The sequence below is a fragment of the Podarcis pityusensis genome (genome assembly GCF_964106645.2).
Source record: "Podarcis pityusensis genome assembly, chromosome: 2".
In the NCBI taxonomy this organism is placed as follows: Eukaryota; Metazoa; Chordata; class Lepidosauria; order Squamata; family Lacertidae; genus Podarcis; species Podarcis pityusensis.
Genome location: NC_138029.1, coordinates 84,029,297 through 84,053,753, shown reverse-complemented (window position 1 = coordinate 84,053,753; position 24,457 = coordinate 84,029,297). Strand labels below are relative to the sequence as shown.

Below are 24,457 nucleotides of genomic sequence, written 5' to 3'. Positions count from 1 at the left end.
TTATATTATTTTATACTGCTGTTCATTTGTATATATTTTAAAATTGTATATATAGATGTTTTATGATGGCTTATACTTGTAATGCCTAATAAAGGTTTGGCAAAGTAAGAATAAAACTTTGTATACTTTGTATACACATACTACAGACAATAGCAATATTGTCTATAATAGCTATATTGTCTATAATATAGTATCATCTAGACCCTGAATGAAACCAAAATAGAAAAAAGTAAAGTAAGTTTTTTTGTTTCGTTTTTAAACATATGACATGAGATAGAGTGACTGCTCAGTTTAGTTTTCAAAATTAAAACAAAATCTACTCATTTCTGTTGTATCTTCTCTACTGAAAATTGGACCATTCAGCCGTATTAGATGCATTTATTGTACACCTTACTTAAAGGCATTGTAAAATCCACAGTGATTATACAGCATATGTCCAGGGATGCTTGTTCTGTTAGATAGGTTAGGCAGGCAGATGTTTTGATCTGTCCTGATGACCAGTGATTTTCTGATGCACAGGCTCTTAACATTTACAAGATGGTATCTGTCTTCAGTGACTGTGTAATGTCGTTGTCTGCTGACCAACTCTACACTACGCATATATTTATGGCGCCACAAGATTTAGGACTGGAACATAAATGACTATTATGTTGTAGCAGACTCTGTGCCGTCAACGCCTTTAAGGTTTTATTATGATCTGGTAAGGTGATGTTAGTCTAATTAGAAGTTTTATTAGTTTTCTTATTATGAATTCTGAATATGTAATCATTCTAGTTCACATGCATTTCACACATGGTATGGTTCAGAGTTTGTATTCTCCATGGATTTTGATAGCTTTAACAACTGAATTTGAACTTGGTGCGTGTGTGAAAGTCAATATTGCTAAAAATTCTGAACTAATTAAGTGTAATAAAAACTTGAGTGTCAAGTTATGGCAATCTTATATTAGAAAGATCAGAAGGGATTAGCTTCTTCACCAATTATGGACTTGAGATAATTAAAAATATTGTTGCAGCCTTTTTTAGTTTGATTTAAATTTAATACTGTTACACCTTAGTAGTAGAGAGTACTTAAACCTTGGTTAATATATATATTCTATTCATGAATTATGTATGTGTCACTCTGTTTTTTGTCAGAGTAGGTCAATATGTATATAGAATCAGATTTGATAATAAAGTCAACATATCTAATCTGTTTGTAATTATTCTATGGACAATCTGCCTCAATGTTATTAACTGCAGTTTTTCTTTTATAAGACAACTGATATGCTTTTAATTTTGAATTTAAATTATTCCGAGAGAAAGTAATGTGATTGTGTGTTAGCTTTTGGGACTGTAATGGCAGATTTGGTGACTAAAATGGGAGAAAGGTAAACATCTCAAAAGCTATTTTGATGGCAACTAGTTTTGCAAAAAATAATATTGTCTAAAGTTTACAGAAATTTAACTCTTTAATATATGATGGCACAGAAAAGCAGGTTAAGAGATTAAAAATCTGATGTTTAATCTCTGAACCATTTTTCATAGTACGTGATTTTGTGACATCCTTCATCCAGTGGTCTACTTCAGATATGGTTTACATGACATGGTAAGCCCAAACTATGACTTAACCAGGACCATATGAAGGTGCAGGCTCCCAGAGAGGAGCTGAAGCTGCTTTTTTGTATCTTTTTTGGCTGTTATGTTAAGCTATGCCATGCTTAAGTTTAGCATAGGAGTGGGGAATTGGATCTGGCTACTGTTTGGAAAATCCAAGCCCAGTTTAGCTGATCAGCACAAATTTCAAACTTCATGTTGAACTCAGTAGCTGATTCCAGCAACCTTGCAGCCATCACCTGTTAGCTGACCGGCACTACAGCAAGCCTTCCTTGCTACAGCCAGGAGCACATTTTCAGGCTTCCAACTATGCATTGGCACTTGTATCTTCATCTGCATGGGGCAGGTGGTTGTGGTTTGGCAAAAGCCATGGCACAATGTGCATAATTAGGCTTGTGAGGCAGAGGTACCCCATGCATGGCTTAGTGTGACATCTGAACCCAGGCTTATGGTTAAGCTGAGATTAATATGGAGAGAGCTTAACCATGATTCTGGGTTCAGAAAACCTGATGAACTAAACCTTGGCTTTGCTCTTCCCTGCACTGAGCTATGGCTGTGAACTCCTTTCTGGGGGCCCACAGGTTGCATATTCCCAGTAAGCCATGTTTTGGCTTCTCATTTCATGCAAACTAGTGGTGTCATGTTGCTGGAAATCATTGTAGAGTGACTGTTTCATTGAGAGAGTAAACAGGGAGAAGCTAAAATGTGATATGTGCTGGAATTGAGGTTTGGATTATTTTAAAGTTGTCAAGCTCTAAATAATGTTGGCTCCAGATATCCCCTTCTGTCCAAACCCTCACCTGTGTTAAAATCGGCTGAGGGGGCCCTCTTGCTAGTCCCACCTCATATTTTCAGGGCCCTCCATAGTCTTGTAGCTGTAATCTGTTTTTGTTGTGGAGGTGGGAGGTGATTAACAAAAGCTATCCTTCTGGCAAACTGGGAATATTCCCCTCACTCTCCCAAGTTTAGGATATCCCACCATTTTCCAGCAGAGTTTTCTTCTCTTTGAGAAAAATAAGTGGTTCACGTAAATGGAAACAAGCTTTAATAATAAACTGAGAAAACTGTAAGAAAAGAACATAATGTCTGAGAGAAGATAAATACAATACAGCAACATCATGAGGGGAGTCTGAGGCAAGAAGAGGCAGTTGGTCCCTTTTACCTGACATTCTTAATTGAACATACACTGAAGGGAGGGGCTGATTCTGGAGCAGAACACACAGGCCCACCCCCCAGATACCAAGCACTCTACTGTTCAGATTAGGCCCCAGGGTTATTACAGTTTTAACTGTTTTTAATTCTGAATTTCAAATTGCTGCAACCTGCCCTAGGACCTGATGGCAAAGGGCAGGTAATAAATTTCATCATCAACAAATCAGAAGTGCAGCTGTTCCACACAGGCAGTCTGTTTAGTCTCTTAATTTGCAGAGCAGTGGCTGTGTTTTTGCTCTGTTATAAGAGTACAACTAAGGGTCTATCGTAATTGTGTTGAGGCTCAGTTGTCTTTATGCAGTAAGGAAGGTATACAGTGATACCTTGGGTTAAGAACTTAATTCGTTCTTGAGGTCTGTTGTTAGCCATGAAAATGTTCTTAACCTGAAGCACCACTTTAGCTAATGGGGCCTCCTGCTGCCGCCACGCCGCTGTTCTTATCCTGAAGCAAAGTTCTTAACCCGAGGTAATATTTCTGGGTTTGCGGAGTCTGTAACCTGAAGCGTATGTAACCTGAAGCGTATGTAACCCGAGGTACCACTGTATGTAACTGGTGCAGATCTGCATTTTGGTATTTGCTGAATTTGATGGACACATCTACTGACATGTCCCAAATAGGCCTGGATCAGAGCCACTGTGTTTTGCGTGGTACAATCTGCAAAGCATTTCTACTAAGTTGATCAAAATATCTTGGTAATTGCCTGCACCATGTCTAAAGACATCCTTCCAGGAACTGCCTCAGCTGATCTGGATAGTTTAGGAAATGATGTACTATTTTATCCCTGATGAAAGGACGAAAGCTAAAAAACATACTGTCCGCATGATGCGGTCTACGCTATTTCATGTTTTCTTAGTCTTTATAGTTTACTAATGCACCAGATGCTATTGAACTCCTGCTGACACAGACTATTACAGATGATGCCCTGTGTGTTAATGGACTGCAGCTCTCACTTGTAGGTAGGAAGTGTAGCACAGTAATAATATTAAGATAGTTCCCAGTGTTCTTAGTCCAAGGGAGAGGGGTCAGGGTAAGGCCAATGTATCATTAGTTTCATAGCAAGGATGTTGCCTCTTGGGTTACTGAATGGTGTTTAGCTACACATTTTACTTTGAATGATCACTTAGAGATTTTTCTGTAACAAAACAATTGACTACAGAAGAGGAAATTTTGAGAAATTTTAATGGTGACAGAAAAGAAGAAATGGTACCAATAGGCAATGGTACCCATTTGGCATATAAATTATAATATTGAATGTGGAGGATTAGATCAGTAAGATACATAAACCTGCTTAGAATAATAGCAGCTGGCCCCTTTGAAGTATGGAGGATCTGAATCTACAACCACCATGAAAGTTGGTAAGCCCTTTCTGCGCAGAACATGTATGTGACAATAGTGTTCATCACTGATACACTTATCTAGTTTGCCTGCTGCATCAGGATCACATGTAAATATGTAGCTCTGTCACTTTAAGCTTGAGCAAGGAATGATTTTAGAGAGGAAATAGTGACTTGTAGAATAGGATCTTTTAACACTGCTGAGAAGTTGCTGTTCTGCCATCAGCTGTAAGCAGGATCAAAGCAGGGAACCCAGTTCAAGGGTCTGATACTATGCATAGTTACTCAGAAACAAGTCTTAGTTGTTCTCCAGTCTTTCCCCTCAGTAACCTTTTGACTAGAAACTAAGGCTTTAATGTTTGGTTGTTCAGTTAGATTAATCAATTTTTTAAACTTTAAGTGTTCATGATTAATTGGGCAGGACATTATTAACATGCAAGTGCCTGCAAAAGTGGCTGATAACAACTAAATGCCATATTTATTCCCCAGTGTGGTGTAGTGGTTAAGAGCGGTAGTCACATAATCTGGGGAACCGGGTTCGCGTCTCCGCTCCTCCACATGCAGCTGCTGGGTGACCTTGGGCCAGTCACACTTCTTTGAAGTCTCAGCCCCACTCACCTCACAGAGTGTTTGTTGTAGGGGAGGAAGGGAAAGGAGATTGTTAGCCGCTTTGAGACTCCTTAAAGGGAGTGAAAGGCGGGATATCAAATCGAAACTCTTCTTCCTCTTCTTCTTCTTTTCTCTCACACAGGAGTGCCTCTTCTTAAGCGGTATCTGCTATGACATGTGTACATCATTAAAAACAAAGGAAGTGCACTTTTTGTTTCCAAAGTATTGTTTTCACCCATATGCAGATTTAATCAATGGATCACTTAAAGTTTATGTGATCTATTGCAATGTCTTAATTGAGTTGTAGCCCTTCTATGAACAGTTTTGTTAAAAAAAAAAAGAATATTCTGCTCATCTGTACCCTGTCTCTCCAGAAACTGTTCAGCACAGCTATTGCATTGCCGGTCTGTTCATTGTGGAATAGAAATGTACTATTGACTCCTTCCTCTGTGATGCTTTGGAGGAATGGAAAAGGAGAAGAAGAGGACATCCCACCAGTTGGGAGCATGATGAAGGCTGCGGAAGATAATCCAGTAGATCCTAAAGTCCACCAAAGACCTGGTGAATAACCAGGTCTTCAACTGGCTTTGAAAGGTTAAAAGAATGGGCTCCTGCCACATCTCAGAGAGGAGAGAGTTCAAAAGCTGGGGTGCTACCCCTGGAAGCACTCTTCTGCACTGCCATATAGCTAGCACAGGCTTCAGCTATGGATAGTAGAATTATGATATCTATCAACTCAACAAATTGAGATAATTATTTTTGCCTTCCTGTTTATTTCCCTTTCTGTTGTGTCCTGTCCCTATCAGTCTTTGCCTGTTTGAGCTGTAAGCCAGTGGACAGGACCTGCCACTAATTTTAAGTATTCAGAGGACTTGGATCTGGAAGTGCTTTAGAAGTAGATAATAACAATAACAAATTTCTTACTTATACCCCGCTCATCTAGCCAGGCTTCCCCAGCCACTTTGGGGGCTTCCAACAAAATATTAAAAACACAATAAAACATCAAACATTAAAAACTTCCCTGAAACAAGGCTGTCTTCAGATGTCTTCTAAAAGTCAAATAGTTGTTTATCTGTTTGACATCTGATGGGAGGGTATTCCACAGGGCAGGCGCCACTGCTGAGGAGGCCCTCTGCCTGGTTCCCTGTAACCTTGCAGTGAGGGAACGACCAGAAGGCCCTTGGCACTGGACCTCAGTGTCCAGGCAGAGTGATGGGGGTGGAGACACTCCTTCAGATAGATAAATACCAGTATGTTATGTGCAGAAAATGTGTTAAACGCAAAGCATGACCAACTAAAGGAATCATTTGTGCCTGGAAAGGAAGCTCAGGTAGGCAGGCATCAGTTTCTAATATCCAGTTAATGCTGCAAGTGATTGCTTGTCACAAAACAAGCAGAAAATAATCTTTCAACCAAAGAGCAAGAATACCAGTAAATAATTCAACAGCTATTCTCCCCTTCTGCCTGTTTTTCTTCTCCCAGCCTATAACCTCTGCTTAGCTGTGTAGCTTCCCATTGTCTAAATTAGATCTGTTAATCCTTAGTCATCAGAATTGAGCTCTGTAAACAGTATTTTACCTGTGGCAATAGACATAGCAGAATTTATTCTATTAGATCTGCTTTGATGGGCTTCTGTTTTAATACTTCCTGTTATTTTTCTTGCCTACGTGCCTCATGGGTGCTTACTGAATTCGTTGTACAATAGTGTGTTATTCATAACCAGATATAGTACCACAAATTATTTTATACAGAACATTTGGTCTGTAGGCTGTACCTACTGTAAGGCTGGTAGCTCAGTCCCAAACATGTTTACTTCACACAACACTAAACTATGGAACTCGCTCCCACAGGAAACAATGATGGCCATTGACCTAAAGCCCTAAATGGCCTCGGTCCAATATACCTGAAGGAGCATCTCCACCTCAATCGTTCTGCCCGGACACTGAGGTCCAGCGCCAAGGGCCTTCTGGCGGTTCCCTCGCTGCGAGAAGCCAAGTTACAGGGAACCAGACAGAGGGCCTTCTCGGTAGTGGCACCCACCTGTGGAACGCCCTCCCACCAGATGTCAAAGAGAAAAATAACTACCAAACTTTTAGAAGACATCTGAAGGCAGCCCTGTTTAGGGAAGCTTTTAATGTTTATAATAGGTTATTGTATTTTAGTGTTTTGTTGGAAGCCGCCCAGAGTGGCTGGGGACACTCAGCTAGATGGGCGGGGTATAAATAATAAATTATTATTATTATTATTATTATTATTATTATTATTATTAGATGGCTTTAAAAGAGGATTAGACAAATTCACGACTGAGAGGGCTATCAATGGCTATATGCTCTGCCTCCACAGTTGGGGGCAGCAATGCTTTAGAATACAGTGGTACCTTGGGTTAAGAACTTAATTCGTTCTGGGGGTCCGTTTTTAACCTGAAACTGTTCTTAACCTGAGGTACCACTTTAGCTAATGGGGCCTCCCGCTGCTGCTGCGCCGCCGCCATGCGATTTCTGTTCTCATCCTGAAGCAAAGTTCTTAACACAAGGTACTATTTCTGGGTAAGTGGAGTCTGTATCCTGAAGCGTCTAACCCGAGGTACCACTGTACCAGTTTCTGGCAACCTTCTTGTGGGCTTTCCTCAGGCAACTGTTCAGCTACTGTGAGAAAAAGATGTTGGACTAGATTGGCCATTGGCCTGATCCAGCCGGCTCTTCTTAGGCTCTTAAAGACATCACAGTCTCCATTCTGCCATTATTCTAGGGAAACCAAATGTATGCTCTGGCACCCCTAAAACCTCTCACTGCTTGGAAACTGGGGTGTGCACAACAATATGAACACTAGAGAACAACTAGTAACCACTGATTATCAAACCAGTATTTGTAAACGCTGCTATAATTTGAAGTATTAGTTCTATAGTTGTAAGAGTAATTGGAACAGGATGATTTTCCAGTTCCCTCAAACTCTCACCGATTAACATCCTTGTCCCCCCCCCCTTTTATTTTTAATGGTCTTCTTGCTAGACAAACATTGGTTATCAGGAATCTTCTACTAAATTAAACTGTTTTGCACTTCTTGGGCACACAGTTCATTCTATTAATGTGCCTTCTTGAATCTGTGAAGAAAATGAAAGTTGCAGTGTTAAATTATCTGATGATTAAGAAATGAATATGCTTCCAACATGACATTAAAAAGAAGTTACTACATTATTGACTACCTGATTTAGAAGATGTTGAGAATGGAGCATTCCCAGGGTACTTGGTCTAAACATATATGTGCCCAAAGTATAAAGATGACTGATTTTGTAAAAAGTTTAATTCCTTCTTCAGATGGCCCTATGTAACAGGATCTCAGCTTTTTAACCTTGTTGATTACACATGTGGCTGCAGGGGCATTATGTAACACCCTGATTACCGGTAACTGGTAATGAAAGATCTGATTTTCCTTTTATTGTTTACTGCCATGAAACAATTGTACCAGATATAACTTTTCTTCTGCTCTACTTGCTATTTAAGGGTTAAGTCAGAAATTTAAGATGACTGGTCTTCCCATTTTTTGCTACTTTTCTGCTTTTGTTTGAAGAAAATATGACATGTGGCTTATTTTAGAGTTGAATGCTAAGAAATTAGAGCAGCTTCCTGCATGATAACGCTATAGACAATAACGTAGGACAGAGCATGTGCATCATCACATTTGGTGATTTGCTTTTATAAAATCCTTGTTGCAAGTGATGAGAGAGGAGTATATAGGAAGAAGTCAGTAATATGCAAGCTGTAATTTGCTTGCTTATTAGGTTTATAATTCCCTTCCTTAAATATTCTCTCCCATTTTAACTTTAAAATTAATTATTTTGGGGTTGTTAATCTTATTATTTTAAAATATGCATTTTGTGTTTGTGTTTTTGTACTGGAATGCAAAGCATACTATAAGATGTTGCCCTTAGATATGTGCATTTTAAAGAACTTTTTCAAAGGTTGCTGTGGTGCATGTTGCCATCCCAGTCCTTACCCATTACCCAAACTGTTTTTAAAACTATATTGTTTTATCCAAGTAAATCGTTTGCAAAGTAGATCCATTGAAATCAATGAACGGATTACATAAATCCATTTATTTCAATGGGTCCATTCTGTACATGACTTAGTTGGATACAACTCACAGAATGAGGTTTCTTAGCACTCATGCAGAAGTTTATGCTGCACTGGGCCAGAGGCAGTATTCTCAGGTAAGCCAGGAGCTGTAGGCCAACACCAGTAGTCCAATTTGAAGGACCAACCAGGAGGCAGCATCAAATGAACTCCAGCAGCTCCTGACAAGATGTATCCTAATTTATGCATGCTCCCTGACTACTATGAGGACTGAGATTTCTCTGACAAAATCCAGTAATTTATATAGTCTAAATCAATATGTTCTTGCAGTCGATGGCTACTGGGAATTGTAGTTCAATCTGGAAGGAATCAGATTAGGGAAGACTGTTATGGCTACTGCTTATTAAATATATTTTGCAGGGTTTATCCTGAGTGTGAAGCAGGTTGAATTAAAAACAACAATTCCTTTAAAAAACAAGTGGTTATAATAGAGGCAACTTCCTTTTCCTGTAAATGGGTCTCATTTGTTACCTTTGTATGACTACACCACGGAGCAGTGTATTTCCCTCCTGCACATCTCTTCTCCAGCTGTGCGCTGAACTGTGTTGCTATTTTAGTTTGTATGATCTGCTGCCTGCTTGGCAATGTATTAATGCAGTGTGTTTATTTCTGAGCAGAATTTTCATACCAGTCTTAGAAGGTGTCTCCTAGACAGAATTGTGGTTCGATGCCAAGATACTCCTTCCAGTCTTCATCTCTGTATTAGGTTCCCTCTCCAAATTTAAGTAACAAACACAAATACAATATTTATAGATCACACATATTCAGCCTCTAGAATTTGCTAGAGCAGCTAACAGTGTGAAACGCAACATCAATAAAATATAAGAACTACTGAAACTAAACCACAAGAGGCAGACACCATCACATGAAACAGCAACTGTTATCTCAGCTGCTTTTAAAAGTACAAAAGAAAACTAAGAATTCTATAAATTCTTCAAAAGACTAGAGAAATAAAAGCATCTTCACCTTGCATGGGGCTGGCCCAGAACATTTGGCCGCTAGAGGTAAAACAAATTCCTTCCTGTAGCACCTTAAAGACCAACTAAGTTAGTTCTTGGTATAAGCTTTCGTGTGCATGCACACTTCTTCAGATACACTGAAACAGAAGTTCTTCAGAAGTATCTGAAGAAGTGTGCATGCACACGAAAGCTTATACCAAGAACTAACTTAGTTGGTCTTTAAGGTGCTACAGGAAGGAATTTTTTTATTTCGACTATGGCAGACCAACACGGCTACCCATCTGTAACTAGAGGTAAAACAAAAAATGCTGTGTCCCCTGCTGCCACTTCCTCCTCCTCTGCTGCCCACCTGGCAGTGACAGGTGCATGACAAGCAGTAGCAGGTGGGCACACAGTGGAGGAGGAGGTGGTGGCCGACAAGCACAGGGGATCTGCTGCCCCTCTCAGCTGTTTGGAGCCTGCTGCCCTGAGGCAACGTCCTCACAGCTCCTTATGGCTGGGCTGGCAATGACCTTGCTCCTTAATGACATGCATGTAGATGCCAGACAACCCTTCTTGGTGGGGCATTTCAGAGACGAGGGGGCACCACTTGAAAACCTCTCCAGTTGCCACTCACCACATCTCACCTGTAGATAGGTGGGTTATTTAAGCTGGTTTATTAGAGGTGCAGTATTTAAACTGGCATATGTAGGATTAAAGGCAGCTTTGATTGTCATCTTTCCTGCCCATCATGAAACATCCAATCTAAGGAGGAGCAACTTTACACAATAAAAGAAAGATTCTGCAACAAATGACCACACATTCAATTGCAGGGTAGCCATTCCAGGTTTTTAAAAATTGCACTTAGGTTCTTTCTAGCCCTGGAGTTTTAAGTATGAATTAGTCTTCTCTCTGACATGCAGCACGTTTATTCTTATACAGTGGTACCTCGGGTTACAGACACTTCAGATTATGCGTTTTTGGGTTGCGCACCGTGCCGAACCCGGAAGTACCGAAATGGGTTACTTCCAGGTTTCGGCACTTTGCGCATGCGCAGAAGTGCTGAATTGTGACCTGCGTGTGCACAGACTGTGGGTTGCGAACGCTGCGGGTTGCGAACGTGCCTCCCACACAGATCACGTTTGCAACCCGAGGTTCCATTGTACTTTACGGCATGATAGAATCATAATTATATAGGTTGATACATATAATATTGTACTCTATTAATACCCATGAGGCAATGTGCATTGAATATGTTTTTTGTATACCCTAAATAATATATAAGTAGTATGATTTACTCCTGTATAGAAGTAGAACTGATCAAATATGCATCTAATATAAACATATTGTGTGTACACATGCTTCACTTTATTTTATTACAGGAATTTGTAAATAAAACTAGATAGCTTCATCAATCATCACTCCAGATCACTCATCAGTGAGAATTAATGTGCTGTATTAATTGATTCCAGTGCCAAAGTGATTTCTTAATCTTTAAATGTAGTGATTTATGGTATCCTAATGCATACAAAATCCATTTGTAAAGCGACTCTTGAAAAGCTCAACTGGGAGCAAAATCCTTGGTAAAACTAAGGGAAACAGATACACCTTGGCATTTAGTGAAGGTCCAGCATCAAGTTCAGTCAAAACCTCTCAAGCATGTGTTGGTTTAACTTAACCCTTTAAATGATATCAATCGTTCATTTAAGGATTCTAGTAGTCAGACTGCATTGATCTATTTATGTAACAAATACATGCCTTTTTGATTGCATGGTACATTTAACCTTATAGGAGTCTACTTCAAAAATAATGGGCCAATACTCCCATGGAAGCCCAATATACCTCGTCTGTTCACATCCTTGCAGACTCCTGCCCCCTTTCTGTCAGGGCACCAATGCCTGCCTTTGCACCATAGAGCAGGGGCATCTGCATCTGATGGAGCTGGCTAGGCTGGAATGTAGCTCCCTCTCAGCAGTTTCCTTTGCTTCTCCTCTACTGTCTAGTTCTTTGTTTCATTTCCTTAGATGCCACATGCCCACAAGGAGCTGTATCCCCGGCAGGCAGTCTCCTAGCCACTCCAAGCTAGAGTGGAGAGAGACATGATTTTTGAGCCCCCTCCTTGGCAGGGACCAACCTAGCCAACCCCTAGATATGCCCCTGCATGCCCAGTGAGGCATTGGGTGGAGGGAGCTGAGCTAGTTATGCACTGGGTGCTGGCCCACTGTAGAAACTCTTGGGCAGGGGTAGCCAATGTGGTGCCTCCAAATTGCATCTCCAATTGTCTCTGTGCTTGGCAGAGATGGAATTCAGCAACGTCTGGAAGTCATCCTGTTGGCTATACTTGCCCTGAAGTGGGGGACCTCTGTGAAAGGCCAGTGTCCAAACTAGCATAATATGGAGTCATTGCCATGCTTGCCCGACACAAGTGACCTAGATGGATTCAGCTACTGAATGTGGTTAAGTTGATGGATATAGGAATCACTGGTAGTGCTGATATTTGCCCCACAGTGAAGCACTTGGAAGAATGGTTCCTTAGTCTAAAGTGGGTTCTCTGACTGTATTGCTTTGGCTGGCACTTGGTTGACCTTGTGTGGTCGAAATACTGGCAGTTCGACCACTTCCCCTATTTTGGAGTCAACTGGGGAGCCTTGCTGAGCAGTTACATGTCCCAGGCCACCTGCTAGGATTGAAGAGGGGGGACTGCCTGGTAGCAGTCTGTCATTGAAATATTTATTGTTTCATTTATATTAAATTTATATTGCACTCCCAAATAAAGGTTGGCTCTTTTGGGAGGAAGGTAGTTAGTGATCAGCACTAACTTGGCACCAGTGTGCAACTTTGGTGCCATGCAGATTTCTTCCGTAGTTTTGGGGTCCAGCTCCCAAGCTGCTGTTGGGTCTGTGTTCTACTTTAAGAGGCCTGTTTTGCTTAGATCAGTGGATATTGACATTGCTGGCTGCTTTCTTGCCTCCCTCATTTTAGGGATGTGCACATTCTCCATTTTCAGTCTCCATCCACACAATGTGTGTGACTGTGTTTGACTGTTAGTGCATAATTAAGAAACAAGACATTTCTGCACAGACCTTTGCATGGAAGAATGTTATTAAATCTAACCAGCATCCTGAACACAAATGGCTTCATTTCTGGCTTGCCTTCCCAAAGATATTCTAACATGGTCTTTTTCAACAAAACATTTGCTGAGCTGACAGAGCTATGATGTGGTGCGCAAGGCAGAGATGTCTGGCATGAGGGAGGTAATAATTCTTTAAAATATGGCAGGTACATGCCAAGTACTTTATAACAGAAGGCAACTTGTGCAGACTGTTTAAAGCAGATCAAGGGGGAAAGCAGCAGAGGTTGAGGCTTCTCCGATGAGTCACTGGGTACGTAGGTCTGACTGGATTCATGACCCTGACATTCCAGTTGAATTACTAGCTGAAATGTTGACTCTGTAGAGCGAGTGATCCCAGCTGAGGCTGCTTGGAATGGACGCATGAATCAGATGGCTTTAGGCAAGCTATTGAAAATAAATATGAGACTAAAAGAGCCTAGACCTGCCTGAAGGGCAAGACCTTATCGGCCCGGATGACTGATGCTACAGCCATGGACACAGGCAAACTGATTGAACCTGATCCAGACAAGTCTGATGTAATGATTACCAGGCCCCATGTCCTGTGGGTGTGGAGGGCTGGGGTTGAGATTGTGATGGCTGTTAGCAATACTATTTGGTTTCCTTGATCATTCAGGCCCACATCCCCTATGAGCCCAAAATTCCAGGTGGCAGTAGCCCAGTGGGTTATTCACCAGCTTCATGGCGCCGGCGGTGGGGTATTGCAACCCTTTGTGTCAAGTGGAGACTTAAAGCCAAGCCACGTCTTTTACAGAGTTATGCATAAATTTCCATTGTGTTGTTTTAAATCAGTTGCTTGGACTGAGATAGTGGACAGACAAGTGTGTGTATCACAGGGATAGGAGTGCTTTATCCTTTTCCTTTCTATGTCACTCATTTTCTCCCCAAATTTCCTATCTTTCCAAGCAACTATTGCACAAGGTGTTGGGACGGACTGCACAGACAGGAATCCTGGCTATGCATCAGGTGCAGATAGCAAAGCTGCAGATAGCAGATACTTGAGTGTCTGTTATCATGGTGTCTTGGTATCCTTAGGGAGACATGGGGATTGCAAATGGTCTGGAGGAACAATTTTAGATTCCTTCATGATTGTGTTGGCAGAGCAACTTAGCCTCTACCACTACATCTCATTTCAACTGATTACTATACTCAACAATGCTGGGTTAAATAAAACTGTGTATTTGTCAGCCAATGGATCTTGCCTGAAAAAACTGTGTAAAACTTTATTGTATTTATGATAAGGCTTTATTGACTTTAGATATTTTTGATTTAAATAAATGTGAAAAGAAATGAGAGAATAGTGTATGCTGATATTAGTTCTTCTATTCCTAAATTTACAGTTTGGGGAGATAAAATATACACAATTATATTCAAAAGGAAGAAGCAACACCTTTGAATTAAATCTAAAGGCCACATTTTCCTTATCCTTCAGGAACTTCTCATTATTTCCTACTTTGTAATTGAGGCCAGTTTTAACCGCTTGAGGAGGAAGGAACTGTTTTGCATGTGTCTGTGTTAAACCAATGTATTCTTCCTGAGAGGTTTGTTTTTAAAAAACAAAACAGCCCAACAAGAGCACAAAGATGTATCCCTGGCCTTTTAAGGAGCGGAATGTTTGACTCAAGGAATAGCAAGGTTAGATATACGATGTAAGCATGTGACATTTGTAAACATTTCATGAAGCTAATATCTAGTATATTTAAAAAGCAGGGAATACCTTTTTATTTTATATGGAAAAACAGAATGCTTTAATCAATTTTGTACATAACCTCCTTTTTCAAAGACGTGTGCATGCACACGAAAGCTCATACCAATAACTAACTTAGTTGGTCTCTAAGGTGCTACTGGAATATTTTTTTATTTTTTTCTTCTCCTTTTTCAAAGTCAGGCCTGCCAGATAATTCAGTACTTAACATGAACCATATTATCCACATGAAAATATGAAAAGAGATCAAAACTATACAAAGTCCATACCCCATTGTATGTTAACTACTGGACAAAACCAATAATAATTCTTGCATATTTATCAAGGAGGGAAAGCCTCACTGATGCAGTTTTGCATTTGCTTTCTTCTGCCAAACTCTACTGTCATCAGAGAACTGAACTAAAATTGACATAATTGTCAGGGCGTATCTGTGGTTTAACATGTAGTACTGTCTTCTTCTTTTTTAGCATGGTTTTGCTGATATGACAAAAAAGAAGCCCATTGCACTGACGGGAGTCCTTGTGCCAGCTTCAGCTAATGGAATGGGGTAGTTAAATCTGGCCCACAAGCTCTAAAAGCAAAACAAATAAAAAATCAACCAACTATATAAAATTATTGTTAAAAGTCATAGGGTACACAAGCAATATGCTAATGTATGTAGCCTAGTTACTCTTGCTTGCTCCTCCCCTGATGCAAGTAGCATTACATGCCTAGATGGTCACATACTGCATCCCCCTCTTAATTTATGCATGCAATAATTTTCTGCTTTGAACTTTCAAATATGGACAGAAAACCAATATGAATATTAGAAATAAATAATAAAGTGTGGAATGTGCAGTAGCTGTGAAAAAGGGAAATTCCATGTTGGAGAACATTAGGAAAGGGATTGAAAATAGAACTGCCAAATATCATCATGCCATTATACAAATCTTTTGTTGAAGCTGTAGTTTGAATACTGTATTCAGTTCTGGTTGCTGAATCTCAGAAATGCTACTGTAGAGTTAGAAAAGGTTTGAAAAAGAAGAACCAAAATGATTGTATGGCATCTGGCTGCTTACTGTAAGAACAGGATGTTGGACTGGATGGGCCTTTGGCCTGATCCTGCAGGGCTATTCTTACATTCTTACCAGTTACGTAGTGGGATGAGGTAATGAATTTTAATGTAATTAAAATATGATCCAGGGGATTGATGCTTCCTTTGGCTAGGAAGAGGAAGAGGAAAACAAATGGAAGAGATGAGTAATTGTCATGAAGTAGCCAGCAAATAAGTTCCTACCACCTTTTTACTGTGACTTCTGTTGTTAGCACTTGGTTTTATATATAGAATATAGAAAGTGTGAGCACCAGCGAGATGGGGGTACCTAGCTTCTACTATTTAGAAATGAATTTCTAAACAAGGAAACATGCTTTTTAAATTCTTTCTGCTCCTTTTGAACTTCTCTTTCCTTGGATGTTTTTGAAAAGGGGCTTTCCCTTTCACTTCATAGCAGACTGGACTTGATCTTGCCTCAGGCAGTACTTTTGAAATGGGGCACTCTCCATCTGCTTTTATTAGAAAAATTTCCAATCCTTTTAGTAAAAAGTTGTGACAGATTAGCTGTTTGTTCCAATTTTGTAATGACTGAAAATAAGAGTAAGAGGGTAAACTACAATGAAGGCTCCTCTGGAGAGAGGTAACCAGTGGAGCTTTTCAGAAATTGCTCTTAAGATAGTGTGGAGTAGAAGAGTATTGGCAGGGTGTGGGGAATATAGATAACATCAAGTTAAGAGGCAATATTGATAAAGAAGAGACCCAAGACGTTATGCAAGATGAATTAGATGATCTGTTGAACCTGGAGGAATGGAATAAAATGCAATAGTCATAAATATCATGCATCATATATTTATTTGTATCTGTATCTCTGTGTGTGTTTTTTTTTAAAATTCTGATAGTTTCTAAGTAATTCTGTCTGCTTCAATTTGTAATTCAGATTCCAAGCTGTTCTGAATAAAATGATGCTCTGTGTTCCCCATTTGTTCTTAGGGATAAACTAGATATTTCCCCCTCCACCCTTTGACAGAGGCAGATTAAATCTGCCTCTTCAGAGTGAATTAAAGCTGCCAGATTACAGACAAATAGTTCCTGTTATATCCACAAAGTAAGTACTACAGTGGTACCTCTGTTTATGAACTTAATTTGTTTCGGAGGTCCGTTCTTAACCTGAAACCGTTCTTAACCTGAGGTACCACTTTAGCTAATGGGGCCTCCTGCCGCTGCCGCACCACCGGTGCACAATTTTTGTTCTCATTCTGAGGGAAAGTTCTTAACCCGAGGTACTACTTCCGGGTTAGCGGAGTCTGTAACCTGAGGTGTTTGTAACCTGACAACCCGACAGCTGTATTGGCTCCCACTAGATGCATCACCAGAGCTACAGCAGACCCTTCTGCCTCAAGGCACCATGACGGACCAGCTGTCCTACCTCTAAGGGCCATTCCTCTGTGCATGAAGTTCTTGATTGGCTCTTGCTTGAGTTCTGAAGGAAAGTCGTATTGCTCTATTTGTCCTGGAGCCTGCCTCATCTGGAGTGCCAACCATGCCATCAGAGAGGAGGGGAAAAGATGTAGTAAAAGATCAACCCCCTGGTTCTTTTTACAGCATAGGTCATTGGCCAGCTGTAGTCGGCTTGCTAGAGGGACCCATAGAGTTGGCATGGGAATCTGGCTCCTAATTTGAGCATGGTCATTTTACTGTGTAGACCACGCTTTATAGAAACAACTATTTCCAATCTTCCTGACAAAATTTGCAGATTATTAAACATAGCTATATCCCGAGCCATTAGGTATGTAAATGTGATTCACCATTAGGTACATGAATTATATGTATTCTTTGTTTCAGTAACATCAGAAAAACAGATGAATGATTTGCAGATTCAGATACCATGAGGTCCACAGCACCTACACAATTAAACATCAATATATTTTCATAATGTATGCCACTTGGTTCCTATTGTAATCACTTTCCAGAACAAAATATGCATTGTGATAGTCTGTTGCAATTACAGTTCGTTATATCGGTGTCTTATGCTTTGATCAGCTGGGGCAGGAGATGGAGTGCAACCTGTTATTGTATTCAGGGTTCTCTGGACTTGGGGGAATGATTTCAGCAGAATATTATGGGGTCACAGAACAAAGTAAAGCAAAATAAATCCACTATTACTGTGTCAATAACTTGTTCCAAAATGCACCCTCAGTAAATAATTATAATTATAATTTATTTATACCTTCCCCATCTGGCTGGGTTTCCCAGTAAGGGCCCTAAGCCAAGGTTTGGTTTCGAATGACATGTTAACCTGGGCTTTATGCTAACAGGGTCAGTTTTGGCAATTAAAAAAAAAAGGTTTTGGAAATCTATTGATCTACAATGAAAATGAGTGCCCCAAAACAAAGGAGGAATTTCTCAGTATACTATGTATGGAACCACAATAGGATATCTCAATATGGAGGTTGGTGTCCTCCTTTCATTTCCTTTTTCTAGCTTGTAGTTGAGATCTTTAAATGTCTGCATTTGCTAATTCATTTTGATTTTAAATTATATTTTAAATTATATATGACAAGTATCTTATATGTATGTATGCATTTTAAATACTTATATCCCACTTTATAATTTTGTGCGGCTGTTAAAGCAGCTTATGAAAGATTCTTAAAATAAAATCACTTCCTAATCTAGTAGAGGAAGATTAATTGCATGGTGTCCTTATGGAACCAGGATTATTCTTGTCCTTTCCTGGTACCATACAAAGCAGCAGCTCCCACCAAATCCATGGGAGTAGGACTGAACAGCTGGAACTTGCTCAGCTGATGGTGGAAGAGATCTTCCCTTGCATGCAGTTGCTAGGCAGCAGGTCCCCTGGGGTAGAGCTGAGCAGCTGGATCTCATTCAACCTATAAGTAACATTATGGCCAAGCAAAGTCAGGAGATGACTATTGCTCTAGATTTCCATTCAGCTTGACTGTTTTTGATGGCTGGTGGCTACTAGCTACTGGACACCCTACCTGCTTGTGGGAGGCTTGTGATGCCAGTGAGAGAGAAAGAAGTTGTGAGGTTTCTGCATCCAGCTGGCAAGATGCAGCCGTGGGTGTGATATACACTTGCTTTTGGAAAATGATGCCAGCTCACACTGGCTGGGTGTTTGCTTGTCCACAGATACTCAATCTGTATATTTATACATAGTTTTTAGTATAAATACAGGGAATAGCTGTGGGTTTTAGGAAGAGGTAGTAGCTTAGCAGTAGTGCCTCTGTTTTCTTCTCAAAATACGAATTACCAGTGCTGAGAAATTGCTTTGCTTGATAGACCCCTGCTTTAGGATTCTCTTGCAAATCAGTTTTTGATCAGAAACAACATGAATCTGACTCATTAGAAAGTGTTTTTGTTACATATTGTTCCAAAATTGGTTGTCATGATCTGGAAGAAAACATGATGAACAGCTGAGTTGGTTTGGGTGCAGTTAATTTTCAAAAAGTTCTTTTTTGAAAGTGCTCTTTGGGGAAATTTTAATACTGGGTTGGGAATTTACTTTGGAATTAAAGTTTGCAAAAAACAATTTCCAAATAAAAAGTGTATTGTGTAGATAATTATTTACTAAAAAGGTTACTTCTGAAGGGACTATTTGGCCTTGTCCCACCACATCTTTTGGGTTCCTTAGTGAAGGACCATCATTTAGTGTAGTTTGTATTGCTGTAGTGTTAAGTGGGAGAGGAAGCCTCAAGTTGCCTATTCCTGTATGTTCTCAGTGGGTTATCAATCATTATAGCAGTGAGATGAAGGAGGCCAAACCTGAAATAACTGCAATTAGGTAGCCTTATGCTAATTTTTGTTGGTACAAAAAAGTTGGGGAGCTTTTTTTGGCAAATTGCAAAACCAAACAGTTTTTGCAACGTATGGCAACCCTAAAACAATATCCAAGACTGTGTGGTCCAGCAGTTCTGTACAGTATTGTCTTTATGCTAAACACAGAAGTAAGTCTCCTGTAGGAAGTTATTTCACAATGCATCTTCAAATGAATATATATATAGCATATGAATTTCAGTTACAAAGGGCAATGAAGTATAAACCTATGCATTCTTTACAGAATGTAGTGTAATATGTCAGTAGGGTACATTTCCTTTCCCCCTCCTGCTACTCATGTTTGCATCTCCCTGAAATACCATAGCAACTAAGGGGTTATGGAAACTATGGAAGGCGGGGGGAGGATCTATGCTCAGTAAGGGAACAACTGAGCCAGGAGACCAGGATTCAAATTTTCACTTAGCCATGAAGGTCACTGATTGTCCTTGGGCCAGTCACTGTCTCTCAGTCTAACCTATCCCACAAGGCTGCTGTGAAGGTAAAATGAGAAGTGGGAGAACCATGTATACAGTGTTGATCTCCTTGGAGGATATTGATGTAATAAATAAATACTATTCCGTCTATAATGCTGTACAGTCAGACATGCTAGAAGACCCTGGCTGTTAGGATTAAAGGGAGGAGGAGTAAAATAAGAACAGAACTGGGGGGTTGAAGGAGGAAATTACCTGCATGCCACAGAGAACATAATATTTTAAAGCAAAATGGGGGGCGGGGCAATAAATCCAACTGGGCCCAGCTCAGGGCATTTGGGTTCTGCCAACAAATCAGAAATGGTTAAGAAGAAAGTTTTAAATATGAGCAACAAGTAATGTTTGGTCTATAGAGTTCGGCCAATTAAGAAGGGATTTGCTTAAAGCTCTCTTCTAAAAAGATGTGTTAGAAAATAGACAGTGGTGAATACTCTGCCTGCTCAGTACAGTGGTACCTCAGGTTAAGTACTTAATTTGTTCTGGAGGTCCGTTCTTAACCTGAAACTATTCTTAACCTGAAGCACCACTTTAGCTAATGGGGGTCTCCCGCTGCTGTCGCGCCGCCAGAACACGATTTCTGTTCTCATCCTGAAGCAAAGTTCTTAACCCAAGGTACTATTTCTGGGTTAGCGGAGTCTGTAACCTGAAGCGTATGTAACCCGAGGTACCACTGTATAGGAAAGAAAGAAAGAGTTTTGAGCTATAAGGTGGTAGGCCCAGGATTTTATGTAAGGATTTTTTTAAACGTAGAAAAGCAGTTTAGTGGTGGTATAAGATGTCCAGAGAAAGTGTAGATTTTCCTTCCTTGCAGATTTACAAAAACTATGTGGGAGCAAAGGGGGCACTGGGCAGATGTTTGAGGTGCTTTAAGTATAGGATATCCTGTGTTTGTTTAATGGGTACTACATACTCTGTGATTCCCTGAAAATCCTGGTCTTACTGAAATGGTGGGTTTTTTTGCCAAATCACTCTGTTCATCCTGTACCGTTAAAGATTTTTCTGGATAGGGAGAAGTATTACTCTAAAAATGAATTCTGAATGTAGAACTTGTATTCAGATCAGAGTATTACTTTATTAATTGGTTAACAAAATGTATACACCACTGTAGCACCCTGCTTGTGGTTAACGCTTAGCTGGAATGAAATATTCAACGCAGCAATAGAGAAATTAAAATAATAATTTATTTGTCAGACAAATAAATGAGAGGCACAGTGGTATATGGTTACCAAGCTCTGGCCTGGTCTCCTGCCATTATGGCCAGCACTTATATTCCCTCAGCCCAGCTCCCTTGCTCCTCCTTTGGCTGCCTCTGTCCAATCAGCCTGGTTGAATTTCCTATTGGCTGATTGCTACAACCAATCCTAAAAGATACACCCATTTCCTATTGCCTTTTATGGGATACAAAAAGCTATATATTCTTCTATCTATAAATGACAAATAAGTAGTCATATATCTTACATTTGTCTCAACAAGGAACCTTAATTACCAGCTCACCTCTTGCCCTCCTTGCCCTATTGCCCTCCAAAACAGATGGTTAATAATTTTAAATTTTTATCTTAAACAGATGTCAGAGATCTTGGGTTCACATTCTCATACATCATCAATGAAAGATCTCCTTTTTGAAGGTCTTTAAACAAAGGCCTGACAACCATATATCAGGAGTGCTCGATGGCGTCTCCTGTCTGGCAGGGGGCTGGGCTCATTTGCCCCTCTGGTCTCCTACAGCAATATGACTCTATGAAATAAGAATTTAACATTTCTTTCTTTCTAGATCCTTTGCATAATTACATTTAAGCCAGTATATTTCATACATTATCATAGATAGCTTTTTAGAAGAATAAATCTTCTCAAAGTAACAGGAAGGAATCAGTTTACAGCCTCAAAATAAAATAGGAAAAAGCCTCTTTTTCTGTTTACACTTCTCCTTCTCCAGCCAGTTGCTCTTGGCCTTTAACCTTAGAAAGATATGGCTCAAGTTTAATGGTTTTTACTATTTACCAACTCTTAATTATGTAGGGTGGTGTAACCTTGCTCTCAGCTTGTAATTCTCTTTTTACGACTTTGAGAATTGTTTTCTGCTATAAATCAGGGGGCCCCCTTGTCCAGGAGGATAAACATCTTGCCAAAGTACTTAGGCAGCTGGTCTTCTGCCTGGCATAAAACATTTGAAAATCTTTAAGCTCATTTTAAAATACAGACCCTAATCAAACTATAAGCCTTGATAAAAATGCAGGCTATGATTAGATGCCTCATTCCCCCCTTTCAAGCTCAAGGACCTTCATCCCAAGTGTCCTTGATAGCTTGACCTTCATCATCTTCCTGAGGTAAAGCTCTATATAGGGCCATGATATGAGGTAGAGTTTCATTCGAAATCATCTTGCTAATTGTACTTCTAAAACATGAAATGATACATGGCACCATACATAAAACCATTATTACTACCGTCAAGAAAAACAAGCAAGACAATAGTATCCCTTTGAGTCCCGCAACATTAGGTAACCAGTTGGTGAGCCATCCCATATCCCATCCTTCCCATGTTTGTACTGGGACGTGTGCTATACTCTCCATCTATGTGGCCAACACACGGATTGCCTCACCATTATCAGAAATGTTAAAGCAACAGGCATTCCCTGTCAAGTTCAAGACTCCACATAGGCCTCCCTGCCTGGCAAGTACATAATCCATTCCCATTTTCAGCTGCAAAATGGCGGCTCTACTTTCATCCAGCTGTTGTGCAATAAGTCTCAAACTCTGGGCTGTTGCATTGGTTACAAGTTCCACTACTGCTTGCAATCGAATTATTCTGTTTAGATTATAAATAGGATCCCGTGCCCCTTGTATGAGCTCACCAGGATTCCAGGAGGCAGGCTCATAATAGGCTATAATGCGCTCTGGTGGCCAATCATCAGTATCGCTCCAACTTTGGGTACTTCCTCCTGCTATACGAGAAATATCAGCGTTTCTTCGTGTACGCTTGGCCGAATTAGTGGGCATAATCCACATTGGTGGTAATACCCATCCCAGGAAACAAGTCCCACTCCATTTGGAAGGGAGCTTCTTGTATGCCCATTCTCCACATATCCACCACAACCATCGGGTCTGAGGTTTTTGGTACGTGGAGTGCAGTAGGCGAAATATCAAAAGGGGTACAGAGTTCACAGTGCAGTATGTTAGATTGCCTTTTTCTGTCACAGTTATGTTCCATACCACTTTCCATGCATGAATAAAAGGAGGTGCACAGGGCAAGGTATTCCGAGTTCGATAGGTAGTACCGTTTACCCAGGTTTGACTATTCTTAATATAATCCCAAGTATAGTGACAATGAGAAGAGCCTATCATGGTAGAATCAGCTGCATCTGATAATTTATGTACACAGAATTCCCCTTGCACAGGTATAACTCGTATTGGTTTAGTTGAGTTCCATCCGGGGAAATTCTGTACTTCTGTTTGGTGTGGCATTTCGCTTACCATACCAATGGCATTTAATGGTATCGGTAATAAGGGCATACCTCCTTCTGAATCATCTGGCCCAAGAGAGCAAACAAGGCAATTGGTCCTATTTGCAACATTGGCTACCATCTCAGCTAAGCCTACCCACATATTGTGGTCATGGCGGAATCCATATTTAGTAAATTTGGTCAGATTCAAGGACCCTTCCCCGTCCCAAGGGATCAGGATTAATAATAAAATCATGTTGATGTGTAGTATATGCATTCCTTCCACAAAAGATTACCTTATTGTGATAGCATAAAAATATTAGCCCCAATATAATTCCCCCAGTGACAGAAATGGGGAACCACCAAGACCAAAACATATATCCCAAGGATCCCCAATGAGTAATATCCTTGATAATTGTTCCACAAGGGGGGGGCAGTCAATTAATTGTATTAGAGAATCTTCCCGTTCACAATCGCTGGTTTAGACGCTCCTCAAGCTTCAGGCGTGCGCAGGTCAGCCAGCTTCCAGGTTGTGGCTGCAGCAGGCCGGTCGTCTAATGTTGCCCGTGACCTAGCCCGTTCCCCGTAGGGCTAGATACAGGGGTTTTTGGAGAGAGTCAGTTTTAAAGGATTAGAGGGGTCACCTTTGCACGTCCAACTGCCTTCGGACTTCTTCAAACGGGAGTGATGAATCCAGGGGGTCACCTCAGCTACCTTCACCGCTGTTGGAGTAGAGAGCAAGACGGTGTAAGGTCCACGCCACTTAGGTGCAAGTGGATCTCGTTTCCACTCTTTCACCCATACGCTATCGCCAGCCTGGAACTGATGAATCGGCTCGGCAATGCTGCACGGCGTGCGCTCGAGGGCCCACCTGTTAAGAGAAACAAAAACACGGGAGAGAGATTGCACTTGTTCCTGTGTCACATGGTCTCCTATTTGTTTGAGGTCAGCTGGAATATCCTGAACAAAGGAGGGCGGCCTCCCATACAGGAGCTCAAAAGGTGACAA

The 24,457-nt window shown here is 40.5% G+C and overlaps 1 protein-coding gene across 6 annotated transcripts in view; it reads left to right on the top strand.

Annotated features, from left to right (window-relative positions):
• ARHGEF3 (Rho guanine nucleotide exchange factor 3) overlaps positions 1-24,457 on the top strand; it is a 121,050-nt gene that overhangs the window by 59,598 nt on the left and 36,995 nt on the right. The gene's annotated exons all lie outside the window — the stretch shown is intronic.